The sequence below is a fragment of the Polypterus senegalus genome, chromosome 8 (assembly GCF_016835505.1).
Source record: "Polypterus senegalus isolate Bchr_013 chromosome 8, ASM1683550v1, whole genome shotgun sequence".
NCBI classification, from domain to species: Eukaryota; Metazoa; Chordata; class Cladistia; order Polypteriformes; family Polypteridae; genus Polypterus; species Polypterus senegalus.
Genome location: NC_053161.1, coordinates 150,122,533 through 150,138,633, shown reverse-complemented (window position 1 = coordinate 150,138,633; position 16,101 = coordinate 150,122,533). Strand labels below are relative to the sequence as shown.

The 16,101-nt window shown below is 40.0% G+C and overlaps 1 long non-coding RNA gene across 1 annotated transcript; it reads right to left on the bottom strand.

Annotated features, from left to right (window-relative positions):
- Positions 1 to 14,629: 14,629 nt before the first annotated feature.
- On the bottom strand, positions 14,630 to 15,802 carry LOC120534377. The gene is made up of 3 exons (XR_005634732.1): positions 15,689 to 15,802; positions 14,829 to 15,021; positions 14,630 to 14,668 (listed from the first exon to the last, which is right to left on the bottom strand). It is a non-coding gene; the product is annotated as an uncharacterized LOC120534377 (long non-coding RNA).
- Between the last annotated feature and the right edge of the window lie 299 nt (positions 15,803 to 16,101).

Genomic DNA, 16,101 nt, shown 5'->3' with positions numbered 1-16,101 from the left:
CTCTATCATGCTCTTTATAAATGTACTTGTAGATGTACTTAATACTCATTTACGATGCACAATACTCGACATTAATATGACAATCCAATCGTTTGGGCAAATATGGGTTACATTGTACAATCATTGAATTATCGATCATCGCAAATTTTCCATCTTTCTTTCCATGATAAGCGTGTTGTTAATGACGATTATCTGGAAAGCCAGCCTTAGTCTTATCTGTGGATTGAGCGAACGCTTTTGGAAATTTCTTATAACACTTTTTTTCTTTTGCGTCCCAACACACTGAATGTTTTAATTGTGGTCCGTGAGAAATGTGTTTAAGGACTTCGTAACATAACTCAGGATAGGCTTCTCTGTTTGGAATTTCAGCACAGACAAAGCGATCTACATCATCAGCAGTTAATAATTTATTTTGCAAAGTAACCAATAAATGCATGTGAGGTAAACTCCATTTTTGAAAATCGATCATATAAATGTATGCTTCTGATTTGACCGAACACCGTTTCAATTCTATGTTGCATCGCTTCTCTGTTATCATAAATATACACCTGCCCGAATTGTGGTGTCTTCGAAATTAAACTTGTCATAGCTTTAAATGTTGCGGGACCACAGATTCTCATAGCGTATGGTCCTGATTCGTGTAAATCTACATTTTGAGCATTGAATGATGCAAACACAAAAAAATTATTGTAGACTCAGATATTTTGCCTGTAGTGTTTCACCAAACTACAAATCTTTTAATTCTCGTGGATACGCCTCTTCATTGGGAAGCAACACTACTTTTCCCTGATGGCAACAGGAATTAGCTGATCTACAAGTCTCCGACTTAAACTTTAAAGCCTTACAATATCTACATACTTCTGATATATCACCTATGTCCATATATTCGATCTCTTTTTGCTGTTCCGTTATTTCACCGAGTAATAATTTCCATTTGTTTGTGCTAATGTGATCTTTACTATCTTTTTTTTGACACTTTCAAATTTTACTAGTTTCATATTCTTTCACTTTCTCTGCATGTATATGGTGCCAAAGTTTTTGAACGCCATTATGAAGTCTTTTATTTCTGACCTCGATTGGATCTAGAGGTTTTCAGGTCCAGTTAGTCCGGGCTAATTATTACTTTCCTTATTTTCTGAATTTGCAAATAGATTATTATTGTTCTCTTGTTAATCCTTTTTGCCTTCTTTTCTCTCCAAAGCTTTTGTGTCTCTTTTCGATGTGATGCTCTTTCTTCTTCGCTTAGTCATTCATGTGCCAGCTAGGATGTATAACATTTTTAAGAGCAGGGAGCACATGAAGTGTGTCTGCCAAAAGCATTCCAACAACTGGGATTTTAGATGTCCGTGAACTTGTTTTAACTTTTTTTTAAGTAGGGCGTGACGTGTAAAAGTCACCCTCTTATGGGTCTTGCTTCCTTAGGTTGTAATGTGTAGTCCCGCATCACGTCAAAGTGTCTCTCCGAGATGATCACCTCTCAACCCAAGATTTTTTATATATATACTAGCGACTGGGAGCCCGATCGAATCGGACTACAAATTCTACGTTTGTGAAATCCATACTTTCTCTGCAAAGAATTATTTGTTTTTTTAAGTCCTTGAAATGATTTTGTTATCATGGCACTGATTTGTGCTTAACATAGACCTTTTCAGCCAATGTAATGAACAGCTTCCTGTTTAAACGGGGCTGTGAGACATGAACTCAGCTCTTTGGTGCACCTCATTTGATTTTTTCTAGCAAACAAATTTTCAAAACAAACCGTATTTTACGACTCTAATCAGAGTCGGAGAAATAATTATGTTGGCGTGGTCATTTTAGATCTGAGATCGGCTAAAATTTAAACAATGACAGTTGTTAATACCCAGCCATCATTACTCAGTTTGCCAATAGATGTCAGAAGGACGGATGCCAAAACCGAACAGCCCAAAGATAGATTTCGATGTACCAAGCAAATGGCGATACGTTCTAAATTACTTACGGTTCCGGAGCTGTTGAAGGGTTTAAGTAAGTCGACAATGTTAGTCCTGGAAAGTACGCCCCACCAAACCAACGTTCCAAAAACCAACCAAACTTACTGTTACTTGCTCGAACCAACACCGACTTACTATACTCGGCCGCCCAGCGGCGTCACTGTAGCATTCGAACATTCTTAGCCAATCATGCAATACTGCGTCTGCGTTTGCCAAGTGATGTTCTAACTACAGAGGCAGAGTCCAATTGCATGGTTCTAACTTGTATTGAGTCGAGGTATCGATTAGAACACCATACATACAGGGTATTGAAGCGAACACCATACATACGGATAGTATCAAATTATATATAAGGATATGGCACGCACGCGCGAGTGGGAGACCGCGGAAGGATCTTGACACACCTGGGAAGACATTCGCCGGCAGGGAATGGCAGGGTACTAACTTTCTCCCTATGCTTCCTTACAGGAAAAAAGACGCTCCGCCACCATAAGCCGGGTTTGCCCGCACTACGTATACTTTCACCCTTCCTCCGCCATCTTTCCTAACGTCATCGATCCCATCTTCCCTCACGGTTCCTTCCCAGCATTCCTCCACTTCCGGTTCCTCCTCCATAAAATGGCCGCCGACGCCATGATTCGGCATCGTGCATATGAACAGTTTTTTGTTTATAGTTTTGACCAATTTTGAATATGTTGTGGATTGTCGACAATATACGGGGCCGGAAAACCCCAAACCTTTTTGCTGTCTCCTGCTATCTCTTTTACAGATATATAAATATACTAGCAAAATACCCGCGCTTCGCAGCGGAGAAGTAGTGTGTTAAAGAAGCAATGAAAAGAAAAGGAAACATTTTGAAAATAACGTAACCTGATTGTCAATGTAATTGTTTTGTCACTGTTGTGAGTAATGAGTGTTGTTGTCATATATATATATATATATATATATTTACACACACACATAAACATATATATATATATATATACATACATACACACACACATATATAAACATATATATACATATACATACATATCTACATATATACACACACAGCTATTTCGTATCAGTGCAATACGCTGTTTGTTAAAACGGTTGACTCCCGCTCTTACGTGCAATAACAAATCAAATCATTCAGTTGTCTTTGCTCATATGTCATTTTAGAGCTGGACGCCTGGCATCTTTTTTTGGCCACAAGTTCGTTTCTGTTTGGTGTGAGGTTCTGTGTTGTGGAGATTCTCAGGATGGATTGCAGGTGCTCATCAGTGAGGCGACTCCTGTGTGCTGTTTTGTTAGTCTTTATCACTGAGAAGAGCTTCTCACACAGATATGTGCTACTAAACATGCACAAGGTTCGAGCCGCATGTAGACGGACTTTTTTTGTTCTTCAAAGTCACCAAAGCGCCGTGCAAACTCAGTGCGCAATAACTCTAGTAAGCGGTAAGTGTTCGGCAAGGCAGCTGAAGCGCTGCATTATGGGATCTGTAGTTTATTGTGTTACCAGCGCTTCATATACCCGGGCTTTAATAACAATAATACAGTATATAAAATGATCTCGGGCGGATATAATTACACGCAAGGCGGATGTGGCCCGCCCTTGAGTTTGACACATATGGACTAAATAGAACTTGAAAAGATATATTTTTTCAAATGTGATCGCGCAATTCAGATAGAGTTGACGCACACTACAGCCTGCATGCCTCAATGAGTCATCCTCCCCTCGCTCTTACTTTTTTACCGTTCATCTAATGAATACACTGAGTATGGCTTTACCAAAACAATCATTGATGGCGAATAAAGTATCCATTATTCGAGTATGTAGAGCGGGATATATATATATATACATATTGTTGTGTAGAAAGGCAGAAGGCAGACTTGCAATACGCTGTAGTCGCTGTGGTGTGTCGGTTAGAACACAGGAACTAATCCAACCATTTCAGGAACATCACTTTAATGTTGAGATGCCAAAATTTCACATGAAGTAGAACAACTGTACAGGTAGGTGAGTAGGTGTATGTGTGGTTCTAACAGGCAAACAACAAAATAAGACATTTAGTACATATATACATGTTATCTCACTATGCTATACACAAATGTCCAATAGGTGGCACTATAGCTTCACGCTTTCAACTTAAGGTGTTTGCAATTACAATTTCAATGTGGTAACGTAAAATATTAACCTAACTACTAATTCAGAACAGTTCTCTGTCTAACTTTTAACACTTAACTTCTAACTTAACTTCTAAATATGTACATAAGCACTTACATTTGGTCAACAACGCACAAACTTAAACTTTCTCTAGTGGCTCCAGTAGTTCCGGCTTTCACGAGGTACATCTAACAAACGCACATGCTAACTGCACACGCCACGGTTTTCACGTGATCATGCTTCAGTGCCTTAAAGGCACAGGAGCCTTTTTTATACATATATATATACCCGCGTATCGCAGCGGAGAAGTAGTGTGTTAAAAAAGGTAGAAAAAGAAAAGGAACATTTTAAAAATAACGTAACATGACTGTCAATATACAGTATTTGTTTTGTGAGTGTTACTGAGTGTTGCTGTCATCAAGGATTTGATTATCATTATTTCTTTCAATCAGGTTCGTATTTGTAGGATGTGTTGTGTTCAAGTTACATTCCGTGTTTGTCAATCGTTGTAAAGATGACAGGTTTCATTCATCGATTCGTTGCTTACTGCATCAATAAACAGCTCGTCTTCTTCTTTATCTGAGACCCGACACACTGCATGAACGTTTTTTTTTTTTACACTGTCTTCCTTTAGCGGGACATTGACTTTTTCCACCGTGCGCTTTGTTTCCACAGTAGTTGCATTTATGAATATGCTTGTATGTATCAGACGCTTCATATTTTTTTGCTGCCTTTTCAATTGTGTAATTCGTTTTTTGTTCAGCGCTCTTTGGAACTGTTGCTTTTTGTCTGTGCACTGCGTCAGTTCACGTGAGCCGCTCGGTGTACATGCATCGAAGTTTCCCAGCTGTGCTGGTGCCATCTCGTGCTATGTCCATGGCTGTATCTAATGTTACCGAAGTCCCGGCACTTAAAACTTTCTCTCTCGCAGTTTCGCTGAGTTTGTGCCAAACACCACCCTGACCATCTCATCTTCCTCTGCATAAGCACAGTCCTTCACCCGTGAATATTTACCCGTGGCAGTTTGCTATTGGATTGCCGCTGACGGACGGCCTTATATGGGTAGGCACTAAATTACAAGCCAGCGCAGCCTGTCTATGAACTTAATTTAAAGTGTAGGTTTACATCGTGCTTTGTTTCAAGTAGCAGAACTCATGAATATGGTTGTATATGTCACTCGCTCGCTTCTTATTGTTTCGCTGCCTTCTCAATTATATAATGCATGTTTTCTTGAGCGCTTTTTTGAGGTCTTCCTGGTTTTCTATGTACTGCGTGATTACGTGGGAGGCGTGATGATGTCACACGAAACTCCGCCACCACGGCGTTGAAGCTCATCTCCAAACTGCTTCCAGTTATGACCATTACGCGTAGAATTTCGATATAAAACCTGCCCAACTTTTGTAAGGAAGCTGTAAGGAATGAACCTGCCAAATTTCAGCCTTCCACCCACACGGGAAGTTGGAGAATTAGTGATGAGTCAGTGAGTGAGTGAGTGAGGGCTTTGCCTTTTATTAGTATAGATATAGTAACAAGACCACTGGGGGTATACCAGCTACCCAACCCAACACAGACAAACACCAGAGGAAAACGTATAAAAACACAAATTTTTATGTCTCTTTTCTTCACCTGTGGGCAATGCCTTCCCCATTCCCAAAGGCACAACACAGTCGCAATAAGCACTTTTCACACACAATACGTTTTCTTTTTCTTCTTCTTTTCTCTAGCAAGCTTTGTCTCCCTCCTCCTGACTCTGACTCTTAGAGTGGTGGCTGCTGGTTCCACATGGGCTCAGGAACCACTGCAGTGCCCCCTGGTGGCACCCCCAGACTCCTGTGGGAATCTGAGGCTCCACTGCCACCCAGGGGGGGCTGCCATCTAGTGTCCAGGGGGAGGTACTGTTCAGTCCCTGCCTGTTCCCCTGCAACATATACAAAATAGGCATCCTGGCCGGGCATGAGCCCTGGCTTTCCGCCACAATATATATACTAGGGGGCTTTGCCCCCTACTCGTTTCGCTCGCCCACCCCCCAATAGGGGGTGCGCTTCACCCTGCCACTTCGCATCTATGCCGCTCATGTTGTGAAGGGCATGGCTGAATGCACGCTAAGAAGATGCGGACAGATCAGCTGTCGCTACCGAGCTGCGTGTTCTGCATGCCGTGCTGCACGTTGATCATTTAAAAGCCTCTACAGAAGCTGCTGCTGCTGTGCTGTGTGATCTGCATGTCGCACTGCGCGCTGATCATTTAAAAGCCCGTACAGTAGCTGTCTTTAAAGCCAGCTGCTGCTTGTGCCGTGCTGCACGTTCTGCTTGTTGCACTGCGCATCGATCATTTAAAAGTCTGTACAGCAGCTGTCCTTTTGTCTCACTTCCTTGTCTGGTGGGACATTAAAATGTATCCGAGAAATTGTTTGTAAGTAGGGTGTGATGTGCAAGTAGTCTCGCGGGACTTCAAAATATCTCTCCGAGATGAGATATAATATATATATATATATATATATATGAGAACTACTTTAATAGTAACAGTTTAATGGACGAGGAAAAAGATTCTTTTGTCAGATGAGACAAAACTGAACTCTTTGGACAGAACTGCACGCACTATATCTGGTGAAGACCAGGCACTGCTCATCCCCTACAGTGAAGTTTAATGGAGGCAGAATCATGCTGTTGGAGTGCAGGTAAATGGAGACTGGTCAGAATTGAGGGAAGGATGATTGAAGACGTCCTTGAAGAAAACGTGCTCCAGAATGCATGTGACCTCAGACTGGGGCAACGGATCACTTTGTCAATGACCCAAAGCATACAGCCAAGACAATGCATGCACGTCTGAGGATCACCATCCAAGCTCTTCTCAGGTATGTAATGCCACCCAGGGCCAAAAGAGGGCGCTGCTTCTGACAGATGTTCTTCCTCCACAGCCCAGAGAAAACTCCCAACTAGGGCAATTAACCCCGCCCCTTACAGTCCCGGAGCTTTAATAGGACCGCCGCCCAAATGAAGGCATCTTTTGACCAGGGAGATGATCAGAAGAGACCCTCCTTTAAGAGAATATGTGGAAGCCTGACTATTGAGGCCACTTTTGGCCTACTTTTGTTGTTATTTCACACCATCTTGCATTGTTTTTGTTAGAGAGTTCATAGCTATTGCTTTGAGTGCAGTTATCACTGCCAGATCTGTGGAAAGTAAGCTGTGGACAAAAGAGAGGTTAAAATGTGGAGAAACTGTAACAATTTCACAATTTGGAGAAGGACATTCAGTTACGTTATGTTAACGTCTGTGTTCAAGACTCTCTCACAAAAGTACACCCTGGAGGTGAGCTGTTTCCATCAGAAAGCATGTAGCAGTTGGGCTGTATTGGCTGGTGTCACCTCACATGATTATTATGTTCATTGCCTTGCTTGCTTTCCCTTGGCACACTGAGTCGATTTTTTGTAATCTACTGTATCTTTATTTTCAATGCTCAGTATGAGCTGACGGTTACACAGAAAGTGAACTAAAAGGGGGAAGTGTTAATATCCAGAGAATTCTGATTCAAAAGTTCAAACAGCAGCCTAATGCAAGGTGCATTCTGGATATCTGCATAGTTATGACTTTATATGGATTTTGTCTGTTTACACTTCTCTAAAAACAAAAGAACTGGGTTTTATTTGACTTTCTATATGTTGAGATATCCGTTTTCTAAACCCACTTATCCAGAGCAAGATTGCAGGGAAGCAGGAGCTTGTCCAAACAAGATTAAGGTGCAAGGCAGGAACAATGTGGACCGATAGCCAGGCCATCACAGGGTGAACACTTTTACACACACACACACACACTAGGGGACCATTTAGAATCTCTAATCTACCTACTTATATATCTTTTGACAGTGAGAGGAAACTGGATCTTATATATTTACTGTTTAAATATATATATCTTGGTGTGGGGGAGAATGTTCTAGTTGACTCCAAGCCCACAATGATAGACATGAACCTGCACCTAAACTGTTCCACACCTTAAAGTACAATTGTGTACTCTTTCTTACATTTTTCTTTGTCAGGAACATGTTGTTAATTTACTTTTTGCTGTTTATTTTGTTTTCATTCTGCTGTTACTTTTCAGTTTACAATTTTAACAGTACTTCATTGACATCACCATTTCTGATGGGTGCTGCCATTTTCAAATTAAACTAGACTGAATGTGATTGGCTTCTTCTTCATTTCTTTTTCTCTAGGCAGCTGAAGGCCAAATTTAGCTTTTTGCAAAACCTGCTGCTCTTTCACATGGCTTGGCTTGGCTTGACACTCCTGTTAAAGTGTTTGTGTACTTGCTAGACATTCACGATCCCCAGATTGCTTGGTTGTGAGATGTTTTTGTACTAATTAATTTAATTTTTCAATCTATTTTATCATCTTCAAACCCAGTGAGGGGTTCGAGTTTGCAGCCTACTACAGTTCCATCAGATGAAAGGCTGGAATGAAACCTGAAAGTATTACTTGTCCTACACAAATACTAGGCAAACACACAATGACCAATTAGCTGGGATAAAAGAGGGAAAAGAACGAGCACCTGCACGAAAATCCATGCAGATTCGCAGTGTATTGTCCTTCATTGAGTACTGGCTCAGATCACCTACACAAACGTCTTACAGTACAGTAAATTATTAAATCTTACAGACAGAAACACACACATAAATAATTCACACTGGATAATCATACAGGTATTATTATTCACATATTTATAAACATATTATAATTTTTTTTTAATATTATTTGTGGTGCAGAAGATGGAAACTACACATTGTGGCAGTAGGGTGCGCTAGTGCTCCCTTGAACCCTCAGGTATGACTCCAAACACCGGATAAAAGTCCAAGACTTTTTATTATGGTTCACAGTGCACCAAGCACCTTCCACACTACTCATAAACAATACTCCTAACTATAATAAACACAATAACCACTCCTCCTCGCCCAGACACTTTGCTCCTCTCCCACCCAGCACAGCTCAGTGTCTGGACTGAGGTACCGTCCTTTTATAGCCCCTGACCCGGAGGTGTTCCTGTTCCAACAGTCCACAGTTCCTTTTTCCTTCCGGGTCAGGGCAAACAGTCCTGTTCTTCATCCCGGGAGCACGTCGTTTCTTCCCGCCACGTGACCGTGACATACTCCCGGGTTATAGGGCACACAAGAGCCCATGAGCCCTCCTACAGCGACTCCCGGCGGTCCCCAAGGTATCCAGCAGGGCTGTGTAAAAACTACATAGTCCATAAGGCCCTGCTGCAACTTGGGGCACGATCCTGCTGTCGGGAGAGCTCCTCCTGGCGGCCTGGGGGTGAGGGCCAGAGCATGAAACCGGCAGTCCTCCACAACATGGATTGCTACTCAAAAGCAGCCATGATGGGTAATCACTGTGCCTCTTAGCTGGGCAGTCTTTAAACAGTATTTAAACAGATGAGTACAGTAAGAACTCTGCAAAAACAAACACCAGCTGCAGTGAATCAGTGCCATCTAATGACCAATACTGGCAACTTCACCAAATGATGATAGCTTCGACCTCCAGATATAAAATACAGAATTCTTTGATCAGCTTTAATGTAATGGGACACTGAGAAATACTTTAGTCACACTGGGCCATAACAGATCCTTCACATTAAATGTCTCACCATATTTTTTCCACCCATGTACTATGCTGTATGGTGGACAAATGTTCTTCCCAGAACTTTCTCTTTCCTTAATACCCATTCCAGCTGGGACAGACCCCAACCCCCTTCCTACATGAATCTGACTGCCAGGAAGTGGGTGGACAGAGATAACACATTGCATTCATTTTTGTAGCCATTGTCACAAGTCTCCATTGTGAACACTGGCAGAGGAACTGAATCACTGAGGGTGAGTCAGTGACATTGAGGTTGAACCAGTAGCATTCTGGATGACTACCCAATACCTCAGTCACTAAGCCATACTGTAACATTTGTTTTACTTCACCAATAAGTTAAAAGTTACTGAGAATTTAAATATATATATATATATATATATATATATATATATATATATATATATATATTCATTTTTTGAATTCTTACGTGAAATATAAAAGACGTAATATTTTTCAATATAATTCCTATTTAATACTTATACATGTCCTGAAATACCTTAAAAGCACTAGGCACTGAAAGAGTAAAAAGAAAAACAAAACAAGAAATGAAAAGAAAAAAGGAGCAGCATCGGAGTCAAAACTAAATCAAAAGGAGTAGTTAGTGAACATTGCCAAAAATCAAAAAAAAAAAACTAAGATTGACCAAAAGTCTTTCACAAGTACAGCAAGTTTTTGTAAATATCTCATAGCTGAGATAATGACTGTGTTGAGCCTCCATCTTTTATAGGTGGCTCCTGATGACACATTACATCATGTGACTGGCAACAGGCATAGCAACTATAAACAATATGACCGCAGCCATGAAAACATAGTCATAAATATGTGCCAAACATGTAAAAAAACAGAACACAAAATGGTATTGCCAAAATAACAATACAAATAAACAACTACTTTAAATATGAAATTAATTTATACTAAAGACTATCAAAAATGAAATTTAACACAATACACATATGATGTACATCAAGTTTTCCTGTGGCATGCAAACAAAACTTTGTGTCACTCTTGGACAGCCCATTCTTCTGTAGGTGACTTGACATCCTTACCATTGGTATAGAGCATCCCATGTAGGTAGCCCTTCAGATTGAGGTATAGGTGATGGTCACACTAGGTGGACAGGATAGTAAAGCATGAGTGGCAGCTCCTCAAACTGACAGTTTGCAGAGCAGCTTCTATAACCCATTTAGTGTGATTAAGGACATTGTAATGATGCAGACTGATTTTATGAGGCTTTTCTTCCAAAAACAAAAAGTCCTCAAAACAAAAATTAGGCGTCAAATCTTCAAGGAAGCCTAGAAATATAAAGCAAGTCTGGCCCTGAAACCTAAAAAGCAGGCTTGTGGCCTACACAAACACACACATACACACACAAACAAAGCCATGTTTATTGATTCAAAAAAGAAACAGGCAACCATAAATTCCCCTGGCAACAAAACAGTCCTTGCCACAATAATAGTTCAAATTTAATAAAGAAAAAGGTTCAAAATGCAAAATAAAAAACATTGTCTCAATGACACAAGTCAAAAATGAACAAAATCTAATATCAGAATGCAAAGAACAAAAACATTAAATAAGCAGAAGGTCCAAAAGCCAAAGAATTAATAAAAATTTAGTGAAAAGTCAAGCAAAATTACCCCTTTTATTGGCTAACTAAAAAGATTATGATATGCAAGCTTTTGAGGCAACTCAGGCCCCTTCTTCAGTCAAGATGTAATACAGAAACTGGAGTTCCCTGTGTTTATATACACACACTAGGACAAGAAACAACATTGGTAAATCTTTAAGTGAGAAATCTTAAATGTAAAACATTAATAGACTCCTTCAGGCTAGGGTTCATTTAACAAGAGAGAAGAACAATGTATGGTCAAGATCTTTGGATAAGATAACTGTCCAACAAAGTCTTTTGAAGTTTCTAATGAGTTTTTCAATACAATGTGGATCTGTAGGCAGGTTGTCTGTGACACTCTGAGAGATGCAAACAATCCTCATACCTGGCCATAAAACTCTTGTCTCTATTCAAACCATGTTGCAAGGTGTTAAATTTTAGCATGAGTTTAACTTCCTATTCTTTTTTCTCTTGCTGTGTTTTGAAGTTGCCCATAAGCACTGTGACTTTAAAGTCCCTCTCACAGTGTCCATGGCTGTTGAAGTTGGCCGCTACAGGAACATCTGTGTTGCCACGTTTAATGTTGAACCTCTGTAAATTCATTCTCCGGCAGAGTGTTTGTCCAGTTTCTCCCACATAGAGTGCAGTGTCAGGACATTACATGCAGAGAATTAGGTAGACCACATTAGATGATCTGCTGGAAAATGATCCTAAACTTTATGTGGTGTTCAAGTCGGCAGTGTGGTATGTCTACGGTCTGTATTATAAATGTGGGCACACATTTTACATCTTTTCTGTAGACAGAGAGATGTGCCATTTTCTGTTGGTTCACTTAGGGAGTTGCTGAAGGTTTGGTGGTTGTCTATATGCCAGGAGGGGAGGTTCAGGAAATACATTTTTCAGTGTTTGATCGTTGTTTAGCATTGGCTGAAGTTCTTTTATAATTTTTCGAAGTATTTCAAGATGTGGGTTGTAAGTGGCAACAAGGGGGTTGTGGTTCTTGTTGTCTTTGTTTTTATTTTCCAGAAGGTTGTCTCTGGGTATGGCAGTAGCTCTTCTTATTTGAGTGTCTGTTGTTTTGGGGGTATAACCTTGTCTGAGCTCCTGTACTTGTTTTTCCCGGTCTGTCGGGTCTGAGCAAATACGATTGTACCGTATTGCTTGACTGAAATTAATGGAGTGCCTTATATGCTTGGGGTGGAAGCTATCACTTCTTAGGTAGGATTGTCTGTCTGTTGGTTTGTGAAAAACAGAGTTACAAGGGTGTTGTCTTTCAATTGAACGGTGGTGTCAAGGAAGCTGACTTCTGTTTTTGAGTAATTCAGCTTCAGCTTTATGTTAGGGTGAAAAGAATTATATTTATTATGAAAATGGAGGAGGTCCTTCTCACTGGCAGTTCAGATGTCATCTATGTAAATGAGATCCAACATTGGTTTTAAGATGCACATTGACATGAAATCTTACTCCAATTTTGCCATAAATAGGTTTGCATAGTGAGGTGCAAACTGACAGCCCATTGCAATCCCCATTTGTTGCAAGTAGAAATATTGTCCAAAAGTGAATAAATTATGTGTCAGAGTGAATTTTATCATTTCTATTACTGACTTTGTGGGTAAATCATGTTGTCTGAGGTACGTTTCACATGCCAATATGCCATCATCATGAGGGGTGTTTGTGTACAGGGCCTCAACATCCATTGTGGCCAGTAAGGTTCACTCAGGTAAGGGGCCTAAAGCAGACAGTTTTTTTAAAGAAGTCAAAAATTTTTTACAAACGCAAAAGGGGATCTGAAATTGAGAGCCAAACAACAGGAGCATGAGCTCTAGTCTCAACAATAAAGTCAGAGTCAAAAAAAGACAAAGAGAACTTTATTGTCGTCTCAACCATATACAAGTTGTAAAAGATCAAGCAAGAGACAACATAAAGGTTTGGGGTTTCCGGCCCCGTATACCGTACAATTCTCCACAGTCAAAAGCAAAAAGGGTCAAAAATACATAAAACAAAATTCATGTACATGTGCAACGTCGAATCATGGCGTCGGTGGCCATTTTATGAGGGAGGAGCCGGAAGTGGAGGAATGCTGGGAAGTAACCGTGGGGTAAGATGAGATCGATGACGTCAGGAACAATGGAGGAGGAAGGGCGGAAGTAACATACTGCGGGCAAATGCGGCTTATGGTGGCGGAGCGTCTTTTTTTCTGTAAGAAAGCAAAGGAAAAAGGTTAGTACCCCGCCATTCCCTGCCGGTGAATGTCTTCCCAAGTGTGTTAAGATCCGTCCGCAGTCTACTACTCGCGCGTGCATGACAAAGTATACAGATAGATGAAATTGCAAAGCTCAGGGTCCACAATGTAACAACATGATGTGCAAATAATAAATTAAAAATAGAATTAAAATTTAAATTTAAAATTAAAACACAAACAAGACAAGACATTGTGCAAAGACAAGACAAAGAAGTAGCAACAACAGTGCTGAGAAATTCCACACCTTATATAGGCAAGGGCAAGCCCAAAGCCGCAGTCACAAAAAGCACAGACGTTGCAAAAATACTTTCAAAAATTTCCCTTTGAGGGTGATTACCATCCAAACCATCCCGACTAGATACTAAGGGGCCCCGAAGACTCTTCATAAAATACCAGGTTTATTTCAACATAAGGTTCAGTAGTATAAAAAGCTATAAAAGAGAGCAAGGCAATCCACAGCAAACACAGTCTCAATACAGAGTCCCAAGGCAAAGTAAAAATAAATAAATAAACAGAGCACAGGTTAAAAAAGTCCAGGAAAACATAATAAGCTAAATAAATAACTAAATCACTGCAAAGCACAAGTAAGCATGCATTTGAAATGAACCACCCGGAAGTATGGAAGGCCCTCCAATATATAGAGTGGAGGGGCAGCTCCAGACAGTGATTAGAGAGGTGGCCCCGCCTCTTGGGGGACCAACCACAAAACACATGGGATATAACCAAGGCATTGTCTAGTTACATAATAGTATCATAATAAACAAAAGAAACATTAATGTAAATAAATGGCACAAAAATGGACAAAACAGACAAGAAACATGACTTTGAACCCCACCTAGAGGAGAAAAGCTGACTGAAACATGACATTATTAAAGGACAGAAAGAAAATTGCAAAATTATTTAAAAAAATGCTTAATGACAGAAGAACACAAAATTAACCAAAATACTTTCATTACCAAATATATCAAAATGCATAAACAAGGACAGTTTATAGTATATGTCAAATATCAGTATCATCTGCAATAGTGCTGACCTTAGAGGGAGAGTTTCAAAATAAAAGTAATCTGTGAAACTGAAAAACAAAAAGAAAAGAATAATGTTTGCAAAGGTTTGCAATTACAAAGAGATCCACAATCTAGTGTCCGTGTTCTTTTTTTGCATTTCAACCTTTTCTTTTCATTGATGCAGATGGTTATTTAGGCGTTTATTTAAAGAAGAACCCAACTGAGGACCTGTAAGGTGTGAGTTTGCCAAACTGCTGACTCTGATGTCTTTCTCTTCTTATGCAGTTGCCCATCTTGGCATTTCCCTTCTTTTTCTATCCTGGGTAGATCCGGTTTGCCCTCTTCTCTCAAAACAGTAATAGACACCCTTGTATGAAATCTTCAGGTTTTTGGCAATCTGCCACATGGAATTATCTTCATTCTGAAAAAAAAGCACTGACATGCAGACATGTATGTTTCTTAAAACAGCTGTTTTATATTTCAGTTGTTTTTCTGAATCCGGAATCGAACTTTATAAATTACAGTACCTTGCAACCAAAGGAAGGATGGATTACAATTTTTTTTCTAATATCTAATCTAATAACCAGTTATAATTTAAACATGATTAAGGATAAGTCGAGTTTTCCATTAGGATGCTGGATTGATGGCTATTGAAAAGGGGACTTTGCAGTCATACGTGAATAATAAATTATAAGTAAGTCATTTCAAGGTCTAATAGCCATTTGAAACATTAGCAATGCTCTGAATATTTATTTTTTTAAATATATTAATGGTTCCTTAAAAAGAAAAAATATGTACATGAAAAACATTACACTTCTGAGTGATTCCAATTTGAAACTATTGAATACTATATACAGCGTGCGTAAACGCCTCGATGTGACAGGCGCAGTTTGGTTTTTATGCATAACCTTGGTGAGCCAGAGTCTATAACACAAAAATGACACAATTTTAACCCTGTACTGAAAGCCAACCCATCTCTTGCACTTTGGAGAAGATCACAATCGAGCCAGTAGGCGGTTCATCTAGCCTGCCAGTCCCTCTGATGTAGTACAAAAACCGATATATCCAAATAAAAAGAAAGAACGAACCGGCATTCGAACATATTGTTCTGGAGCTATGAGGATGTTTTGCCAAGCCGTAGGCCTTTTTAAATCATTTAGAACCATAACTGTTCGTTTTTTGAACAACATAGGTGTGTGCGCTTTTTAAATATAAGCCAATAAACTGTACCATCTGTGCACGCTGCACAGGTAGGGGCGTGGCTTGAAGCGAAAAACATTTTGTTTTGAAAAAGCGTACGCGTTGACGTCACTGTGGAGTCCTCCAATCGCAGTTGTCAATTTGAATGTCGCCTGCGCGCTTGACTCTTTTAAAAGAGAGCGCGCGGCTATGGGCTCACACACTCAGCTGACTTGTCAAAACAAACGACTCCGGCAGGTAGTTATCGGGTAAGTGAAGTACTGTAGTTGAAAAGGTAAGGAATACAAATATATGTGTATGT